The sequence below is a fragment of the Pinus tabuliformis genome, chromosome 3_2 (genome assembly GCF_031772625.1).
Source record: "Pinus tabuliformis cultivar Carrire ecotype Pingquan chromosome 3_2, CPIR1, whole genome shotgun sequence".
Lineage (NCBI taxonomy): Eukaryota > Viridiplantae > Streptophyta > Pinopsida > Pinales > Pinaceae > Pinus > Pinus tabuliformis.
This window is the reverse complement of record NC_142302.1, coordinates 1,168,040,188-1,168,051,547: the sequence shown is the minus strand read 5'-3', so window position 1 is coordinate 1,168,051,547 and position 11,360 is coordinate 1,168,040,188.

Here is an 11,360-nt window from a genome sequence, read left to right as displayed (position 1 = left end):
ATGGATTGAGGGCCTACCTTTCTTCGGTTTGGAAATTTAGGTGTCCCTCCTTTTCATTCAATATCTGGAGATGCCCTACCGTTAAAGGACCTTGATAGTTCTAAAGCCAATCTTATAGACATAATAGAGAGATATGGTCCAAATCAAGATGTTTCTCTAGCAATTGGATAGGGAGAAGCAACTTGAGAATTGTTTAGTATTCCTCTTGTGGAGCTTGAAAGACAGTGTAGAAAAAATGTTTATCTATTCATTGTGGTAGGGAGGTAATGGTTTCCCGATTTCTTAGCTTAGAAGAAGCAGAGAAGCATAATAACCAAGGTCAAGATGAGGATGTCAAGTATGGGTATAACATTGAAATCAGAGGGAAGCATGTAAGAGAAACTAATGCTTACTTAAAATTGGGAGGGGAAGGTGGAGCATAGGTGAAGAAATAAAATCCATACTTGATGATGATAAGGACTATATGTCCAGATCTAGGCAAAATGTTCAGGAAGGATCATCTTTATGGTCACGGTATGAGGAACGTTAATCAGGGGATGCCTCTTGCAGTGAAACTTTACCAAAAAATGTTGGTGTGGTGGGGACCTCAAAGTCATCAATCCCACGGCCAGATCTAAAACCTTTAACATGAAATTCTATGAAAACACATCATGTATTACAGGCTTCAAAGTGGACTTGTGAGGATGGTGGAACTAATACAGAGGACAAGGGAGAGCTTAAGGGACTTGGTTTGAATTACTCTTCTTCTGGTAGCGATGACATATTTGGGGGTTCTGGGAAAGAAGACAAACAAGAAGTCACAATGGACAACATTGCTTCTACTCTTAATGATAATGGAATGGATGAAGGTTGCAGGTGATTCTCCTTACCTCGAGGATGCTAATTTATTTTGTTCCATTATATATATACCATCTGGTTTCATACTATAAACGTGTAATATGAGGAAAAAGTATACGTCAATTGGAGGTAACACTCATGGAGTATCGTAAGTATCTTGAAGAATGTGACACTAAGAATGCCAAAGAAATTCAAAGAAAAGTCTCTTCCCACATAAAGAGATTAGAAGTTGAATGTGGGTTAATAGATTATGTGACTAATAAAGACACTAGATCAGATTCTGGATACTACAGGAATTCATATGGCATGGCAGGTAATGCATGAAATTGTATATCTATTGGATTGCATTCGATTGAAGTGGGTTCCATATGAAGTCTTTGGTGCTTGGAAATTGCAACTCATTTAATTCAGGTTTATAACTAATGGTATCTACATGATTAATATATTTGTGGTTACTTATTTTTCTTTTTGGTGGGAACCGTACCAAGAGTCCTTCACACAGGTTAAGTAAAGAAAGGGAAAGAGAGAATAAGGAGAAGGGTTTTGATGGGGATGGGGAATGAGATCCTGATACTATTTCTGTTTTTCATGAAAGAGATGGTAATAGAGATAGGATTCATGATTTTTATGCTGGAAGGGAGAGAGGGAGAAGTAGTAGTAGAGAACATAACAATCATGCCAGGGATAGGTACAAAGACATGGATAGGGGCAAGGGAAGAGAGGGATATGGATTGTGATAGAGAAAGAGAGAGGGAAAGGAAAGGGATAGAGACAAGGAAAAAAGGAGCAAAAGAAGCTAGTCATTTATTTTAGTGTCTTTTGGTGCTAATATGTCCTCTCTACATTTTTATTCGAGTTGTGATATCTATACAAGTAGGTAGTTTGATTTCATTTTTAGGTTTAAAGAAATGTTTCTTCGCCTTCGAGGTTTTGGATTCAAGTTATAATTTATGACATGCATGATTAATGAAAAATTCCACTATTGAAATTTAGTTTGATGCAGAGTTGTCTCATAAGCATACTAAGGTGGTTTCAAAGTATAGAAGGTGACTTCTAAAAATGTTTCATTTCTCATGTAATAGAAATTGACTGTGATGTGCATGCATTAGAACCTTATATGTGAAAGTGTTGTTTGTTATATGTTCTCTCATTTTTTAGGTGCCATTGATGAGTTGTCAAGAGCACCAAAATATGCACACTTATGATGGTGATTAGCTTCCCATGTTTCAAATGGTTTTGTTCTTTAGCTGGCTATCCTTCTAAAGGAGTATTCAAACCAGCTGAGAGTTTATGCAGTGGAACATAACTATTACCATATTATATGTATTTTCTATTCTAAACTCAGAGATCATGGAAGTGAATTATCTTAAATACATTGTCATTATCATGTGACTAAGCGACATGTTTCGTGGAGTCTACTGAGGGATCTTAATTTTAATTTCTCCATGATTGCAGGTGTCGTTGTTAGTGAAAGTATTTGATTGCTAGCCTCTTTCTTCCATTTTTGTGTTTTCCAATTTAAATGCTTTGAAGGTTGTATATCCTGTAGGCATTTTAGTCTCTTTTCAAACATTTTTTTCTTTATAGATTTAACCAGTGCAGATACTGATATACTATGTAAAAATGATATTAAACACAAATATAGTGGTGAGAATTTGAAAGATGAGAATGCTTGTAACAGTTTGATAGGCGAGCCTAACTATTTTAGAATCAAGCCATGAAAATATAATACTACATGCAAGGATGATTTGATTATAATAGTCATTAGTAAACACACCCTTTTTTTACTAATGCTTTCATGAATATCTCTATCCTACATTTCTTTGTGTGTTGATCAGTTTCTCCTTTTTTAGTAATTATAAATAAATATTGAAAAAATGCTTGAAGGGTAAACTTAGAATATTTCCCTTATCCTCTCATAGGGGTGAATCTAAACATATTCTTACCATCATAAATTACTAGTAAACACCCCCAATTTTCAACCAATGTTTGCATGAATATAAGTCACCCTTCATATGAAAATTATATAGAGAATCATATTTCAATATTAATGACCATATATATGATTTTGAATTTATTATTAAAGGCTATCTTTTTATTTTATGCTTGGGCCTTATTTAATGTGTTAAAAAGCCTTGATGAGATGTGTAGACTTCAAAATTGATTTCTAATACCTTCCAAAAAAACTTTGATTGCAATTATCACACCATCTTGAAATAATTTTGTTTAGAGTCACATGGACTAGTTGCAGAACATGGAATCAATCTTTAGTTTTACTTGAATGATGCATCACAACTTTGGATGAAAGAAACAATATTTTATATATCCCATGTAGCCCTTAAAGCCATCCCATAATACTCAAAATTTTTGCATGGATGATATTTAGGGATCTGGTTTTACAAAATTTATAAGCTATGCCTGAGCGGATTACATTTCCGATCTGTTAACAGAAGAAGAGAGTCAAAATTCTATATTTTAGAAGTCGAGGAAAGACAGTCTTTATTTTTGGAAATGAAGGAGTTGCCTAAGTCCCATGAGGAGTCACAACAATTACTTCATGCTCGTCAAAACGATGAAAGGGATGAGAGTTTTGAAGACACAAAATTGGCTATTTCTAAAGAGGATGTTGATATTCAACCACCTGCTATTATTCAATGAGGTTATGAAGCCTAGGCCAACCTCCTAAAGTAACTATGGGATCTTTAATTCAGATAGAACTGTTGCTTACAATCTGGGATTAACTAGAACATTGTCTACTGGTTCATCATACAAGTTGAGGAAAATATCCGCAACAACGCTTGTCCGTGATTAACACCACATTTTCTCAAAAATTAAAAGCAAAAAAACATCGATAAAATAGAAAAAGGGTTAGGAGATTCCAATGTCCATTCACAAATACAAGGATTGGCAGCAAGAATTACCGATTGGTATTGTTTGAGTGAAGACATGCAACAGGAAGATGCGTAAAACATTGGACAACTTGCTTGGGAAAGGCTTCAAGTCTTCAAAATGGTATTATTTATTTGTTATGCCCAAACTAAACATTTTATTTTTAGGCTACCATTAATTTCAGGGTTAGTTGGAAACATAGACTGAATTACAAAAATTGGGGGTTTGGTTCTATGTTTTCCTCCTTATTGATATACTCTTAGCAGCTTCATAAATTCCTCTATGTACAAACACTTCAAACCCCTACACAAGAAATATTCAAGGCCCAAAAATTAGTTTACAAACCCTAACATAGGAATCATATATGCCCAAATTTCAATCACGCTCGGACACATTGTTGGGAAGTCGTCTCTTCATAAAAAGAAAGAAAAGGTTTAATGCCTCTAAACTTTACCCTTATTTACAAAGTAGGTAGAGTTTGTAAAAACATCTCATATTCTCCAATTCAAAGTAGGATTCTTCCGAATCAGATCTAGGTGGATATTGGTGGCCACCTGCCTATTCCACTTGGATCCCCAACACTGTCTCTTTCAGTTTTTTGGTTTCCTTAACTGTAGCACAATTTACTATTTTTGGCAGTTTTTTCGAGTCGTGAACTTCTGAAGCCTTTTTGAGGCCCTAAACAACATTTTTAGGGAAAACAAAGAGAATGAAAACATTCCAAACAAGATTTCTAGTTGGTTTTCGGCCTTCTCTTTGAGATCTTTGAAATGAGGTATTATGATAGCCAAACGGAGATCGTATGTCAAAGTTACGACCTCGGGAAGTTGATGTGCCGATTTACCCAAATTGGGCCCACAATTTTGGCGCTTCATCTCCTAGGGTTAGGCTTTTGGATGTTTAGGGTTTTCCATTATTTCTCAATAATAAATAGGCCTTTGAGCCTCATTGTAACACAGTTTAGAGGCATGTAGCCACCACATCTATTCTCAGAGATAAGCTACCATCGCCCGAGCTAGTCTTATTTCCATTATGTTTGTAAAAATATTTCAGTATTTGATATTAATGAAATGAAGTGTTATTTCTACTGCATCTTTGTATTTATGGTTATATCTGTAATTTGTTGCGTTCCTGTTTAAGTTCGGATCAATATCTTTAAATATTTAGAAATCAAAATGCCAAACAATTATCATACGATTATTCTTCAACATACCTTGAATTTGATAGGCTCAAAACATAAGTTTGCTTGCCAGGAAGCAAACAATTCAGAACCTTGCACAATGCATACACAATAGAAAATGAATTGCTTCAAATGGTAATCTGATATATGCAAAAAATTATTCTACTTCTTTGAAAGTGAAAAGAGCACAGAGGAAACAAAAGATCCATTTATATTAATTTTACACATGCTATGGAGTAAAATCAGTGAGAATATAAAATATTCTGATGTCTTCAGTCATGAAAAGTAAACTGGGTATCATAATTTTTGGCCAACATGTTTTTTGAGTGAACACTTCCCTCATCATCATTAGCAAGAAACAACTAAAATCTCGTACACACTACCACTACCAAGTTAATTCCTCCAAGTGGGCTCTTAATACACCACACTCCCCATGCGTCTTGCATGTGAGGAGTTAATATCCAGAGTTGAAGGATCCCAGTGACGCCATCATTGATGGGTCAATGCTCCAAGTTTGATATCATTTGGTTATTGCATGGGGATGTAACCCTTGTCATTTCCATTTAGTTCGAGAGCTTCAACCCCCAATTCTGCTCCCTGATTCATTGTTCCATCAGCCTCGCCATTTAATTGTATCATGACATAATAAAGTGAGGCTTTAAAAAAAAAAAATTGTAGAATAATCCTTTTCACCATAGGGGGACACATGGGATCAATTAATGATTGGAATTTTGAGATCATTCTAATTACTAGCATGGAATCCCCAAGAATATTAAGTTCCCTAATGCCATGATTCTTTGCAATGTTCAAACCTTTCCAGAGTGCTAGGAATTGTGCCTTGTTGTTAGTGGTCATGCCTAATCTCCATGCATATCTGATTTCTTCTTGTTCATTCGGGCGACATATCACCCCTCTCGGTCTTGCTGCTCCTTAAAAAATAACTATGATTATTAATGATAAAAATAATTAATATATAAGTTAAGCATATATATACATTTAAAAAAAAATTGATTATTGTCATCCTTATTTATCATGGAGATTTTTAATCTATACAAAGGCTTTGTTACAATAGCACGAGCCAATATCATGGCTTATGAATGGCACATGCCCAAAAAACCATCACCATATTTTTTAATTAATGAATTTAATTACAAAGGAAAAACACATAACTACTTTATAAATAAATCTCAGCCTTTAATTTATGTATACTATTAAGAATATAAATATTTTGCGGAGGTTAAATTTTTACCATTCACCTAATAATTTTTTATAATTAAATTAAAATTTTGAAAATAATATTCCAAAATAAACATGCTTGTCAATATAATTAATATTTATTTATTACAATAGAAATATCTGTAAACATTATTAATATTTATTTGTTATAATTAAATATACACACTTTATAAAATTAATTTTTATTTATTATAATTAAATGTAATTGAAATCAATTATAAGTCCACATAATTTAATAAAAAAGATTAAGGAGTTAAAGGTTCAAAATGGTTAAAATTATTTTCCTTAAAGTCCAGGGAATTACAAAAATACTTTTCTCATAGACCTTAATTAAAAGGATATAATTTACATAAAATTTATATTTTTATAATATTTTTAAATATTCTTCTCCACTCATAATTTTTGAAATATACATTTTTTTACCCTAACAATTACAAAGTAGGTAAGCGTTTTTTTTATTATAAATAAATATTTGGAATTATTTATCTTTTAGTGATTAATAATGGTGAAGCTTTTGCACGTTGTTTGATGTGATGGCCATACGGTTAAAATGTAAAAAAATATTTAATTTATAATTTTATTTAGTTTTTATTAAATAATAATTTAATATTAGATTTTAGGTTTTTGTAATTTATAATGTAGTAAGTATATTTGGTCAATGTTTTTAATTAGCTAATGTGATTCATCTTCAAGATAAAGATGAAAAATTCCATAAATCCTAATGAATATATAACAAGGATACATCAGAATTAGTCATTAGGAAATTAGTTATTTAATTAATAAAATTAATATATATATATATATATATATATATATATATATATATTTTTTAATTTTTTTTTTAAATTCTAGTAAAATGACTAATTGTTATAAAATTAACAATTAATTATATATATATATATATATATATATATATATATATATATAAAATAACCTATTAAGAAATTATTAATAAAAAATAACCAGAATCAAAAGATATTAATAATATAAACTAATAAATGGAATAATACAAATATAATTATTTATTAAAAATATTAAAATATTATATATATTAATAATCAAAAGTAATAATAATATTATAATATTTTTATTATTTTATTAAATATATTTTATTATATTAGTATTAATATAGGTTAATTTTAAATGTCTTTTTATTATATTATTAATAATAAGTATATAGTGTAATTAATAGATGAAAATTATCTTTTTAAGAGTATTTTTTTATTATTATCAATTTTGCTCAAAATTTAGTAGAGGTTTTTAAGAATCAGAAGTCTAAGTTGTTTAATTTGCAACTTTCTAGTCTTTCAAGAGTTTTTCAAGGTGTTAAATCCATTTATAAGGCACACTAATATATTTTGATACATTTACTAGGGATGTCATCCACAAATATGGAAAACTATCTATTGAATTTCTTCATAGAATTTTCTTTTCAAAAAAATCTAATACATTGGTGTAATACTTGAACCCTCTTTTACACACCTTCAATTTCCCATATAAAATGAAATTAGAATATTTAATATGATTTGGAGCAACTTCTTATTAAATAATGTATTTCTTATATAATTGAAAGCTTAAACTTCACACATACACCATCCCTCTACATTATAAAAGTTGCACACTCATATTAATTAAATAGTTGGTAAATGCTTATAGGAATAAATCTGTAATAAACATCAAAAGGCTTACTTTATCATACAACTCAAGTTGCTAAAATTTAAAAAGTCATAAAAATTAACTAAATTATAACTTTATTAAAAAATATAGCTATTATTATTATTATTATTATTATTATTATTAACGAAACAATTACTTTTCTATTATAAAGTCTAGATTACATGGTCAAAATCATTTACATTAGGTTTAACAAAACTTGCTTCAATTAGTTTTGTTGCTGACACATTCCATTATAACTAGAGTAAGGCCTTCTTACCTCGATGGGCTCTATGAACTATGATTCTACATTGATATTTCCTATATGTCATAAAATTTGCCCCAAAAACAAAGTGTATTTGCAGTACATAAAGAGAGATGATTAAACAAACTTGGTGTTTAGACGATTTAATCACTTTTTTAATTTGACTGAACCGCAATCATTTAATTGTCAACCGAGGTAAGTCTTTTTATTTCAAAGGAGTCTGCAATGTCTGTGTCGATACATAACATTCAGGAAAAGAAATGAAAGAAATGTCATTGAACACAATTACAGAACTTAAAGCACTCATGCAGAAATTTAAAAAGACATTCTACAAGAATGAAACCCACTCACCACACTTCATTTTTTTCTCAGAGAACATGCACGCCACACATTATTAATGAAAATATAGCAGCTGATTAAATATTGTAGTTCTAGCCAATCCAGTGTAACATCATTTAATGAATCCAAAAACATAATTGCATCTATCCTACAATTTATACAAAAACAATAATAAATCCACACTTAAAAGAAAGAAAAGCAATTAATCTACTACTGCTGTAATCCCTGCTAAAGAGGATGGCCCTTCCTCCCTAGCAGGGTGCAGGGATAGAATGAAAACTAGTTAAAAACTCAACACGAGATCTGTGTAAACATCACCAGATGTGTTATGTATTAGAAAATGACTGAAAGTTACAAGATCAAAATGCCGATATTGTTCCCATGTTTCCATCCCCTTTTTTGGACCAAACCCTTTTTATAAAGTTTTACAACCCCCAAAAATTAGGGAACAAATCAGTCATGAGAATCTCACGATTCTCATGCTGATCAATATTAAGAGAAAAATAGAAATCATTAAAAATAGTTTCCAAATAAAATCCCTATCAAAGTTACAACATTTTCTACAATCATAAGCTCTCAGATACTTTAACCGCCCGTAGATAATTTCATGATTCTCAACAATTGTCTTTTATGACAGCAACCATGGTCCTTGGCAGTTGTGGTGTAACAAAATCCTCACGGGGCAACAACAACTTCGAGGTGTAATAACAAAACTTCAGAATGTAACATTAAATCTTCAGAGTGTAACAACAAGTAACAACATCAGTTTTTCATCCCTTAGTCCTTAGTATATGGGCAACACCTAGAAGAAAAATAATGAAAAGACCTCTTCCACAATTACCTTCGTTAGTCATCCCAAAAAGACATCACTTCATTCGACATTTAACAGAAAATGGAAAATTAATATGTTGGAGAAATGATTGCTCTTATAGCCAAGGAAAGTGGCATTTGTGACATAAAGTTCATAGGTTTAAAGAGAGAAAATGATCAAAAATAGGGAAAGAGGTGTCTAAGATATGCTTAAAAACTGCACCAAACATATCCCCCCAACTGAAGTCACTACATGTCCTCATGCAGAATGTTCAGGTATCGTTGTTGTATCACCAATGTAAGTCTCTCAAACTATAAGAACCAGCAATATCTTTGTCAACTGATCTGTAACCTTGAGTATCCATCACTTGATGTGGCCATGATTCATCTTCATAATCACACAATTGATAATGGGGCTAATAGTCTTCAACTAGAATCTAGATCAAGTGATACTTAAGTTTAAGTCCTCTCCAGAAAGATCCCATTGTTTTCAAAATTTGGGCATACTCCTGGACTCATGTAACATCAACCACAAAATTAGAAAACCCAAAAGGATCACTCTCCTACAGACTTGCACTACTAGCCTCTATACGTTTCAAGCATCCAGCCAATGCTCGACTTTTCAGTTGTGTAAAGATGTTAAGGAAAAATATGACAATCCTCCTACTGTAGAGGGTTGATTGTTCCACTGAAGTACTAAGTAACCTTCTAAACCTATGCCTCATTTTAGTGGCCATGCCCAGTTCTGCTCTTATCCACAAGGCTACCTTCTCCTCATTTGTGTCAAATGACTTCATTGCAAGATGTCACTCCACCTTATTTCTCATGAAGGAGATGAAGGCGTGGAACTGCAATTCCCGCATATAGGAGAATATGTGTACAATCATGTTCAGGTAACCATGTTATGTTGAAAAATCTCACACAACAAGCTCTTCTCGTCAAAACCACATGCGCAAAAGAATCTAGGAAAGTTCTGGTAGAATTACCATGATAGCGTAAATTCTCATAGAAAAATTTTAACTTCCAAAAAAAAAAAAAAAAAAAAAAAAACACTCCCATAGAAATATTGGATAAGATGGGGAAGGCCTTCTGCACCCTAAAAGGTTCAGTGCGAGTCTATACAATTTATCTTTGTTATGTGTTAATTCCTCAACTTTTTGTTGTAATTGTTGCATATGTTCTACCTTTTCCTTCTCGGTTTTCTTTCTTTCCCACTTTGTCCATTCTTCCTTCTTTGAGAGCATATATGACTTTTTGATGTTCCTTGAGAGAAATCACTCCCTTTTGCAAAGAGAGTGTAAATTGCTTCAATTTTTGTAACTCTGATATCACCGAAAGTTTCTCTGAACACCACCCTGCTTCAGAATCTCGTATTATCTCACGTGCAACATTGTTTGGGGGTGTAACAACATCTCATGATTCAACATGTTCTGCTTCAGCTGTTGGTTCTTTTGTAACAACAGCTTCATCAACAGGTTCTTGTGGATCAACTCTTACCTCTTCTTCTTGACAAACCTTTGCCTCAACTGCTGGTTCTTGTGTAACAAAAACATCGTCGACAGCTTCTTGTGTTTTGCTTTCCAAGTCAAACACCGTGGGATGCTCTATTTCAGTTGCTGGTTCTTGTGTAACAACATCGTCGTCAACGGGTTCTTGTTTAACAACCTCCCAAGGTTCCATTTGGGTTTCTTCCGAGATGGTATTTGAAGCACAAAATTTATACCCTATTGTTGCTAAATTCTTAGCACATGTTGTACATCCAAAACCTGGTATAGTTTCTATTCTCATCTTGTCGAAAACCTCCGCCAGAGTATCAAGATCTAGGACCCTTGTTTCGACTTTATTACCCTTTATTTGTTGCCTTAATTCTTTATTTTCTTCTTCTAACTCTTAAACTTTACGCAGTAGAGTTTGGGTCTAGTTCTTACTGGTGAAGGAATCTCTTCTTTCTTGGCCTCTTCCTCTTTCTTTTGCTTCCTTGCATCCTCATGCTTGCTTGACCTCTTTTTGGATGGAGGCGAGGGTTCTGGCTGGGTGTTAACTTTGACCCTCCATTTTGGTGTTATGTCACCTATTGGCTTTTCTAGTGACCTTTTCTTGATTTTTCTTCTGGAGGTCTGCCCTTGCTCCTCAGCTACCCCGACTTCTTTC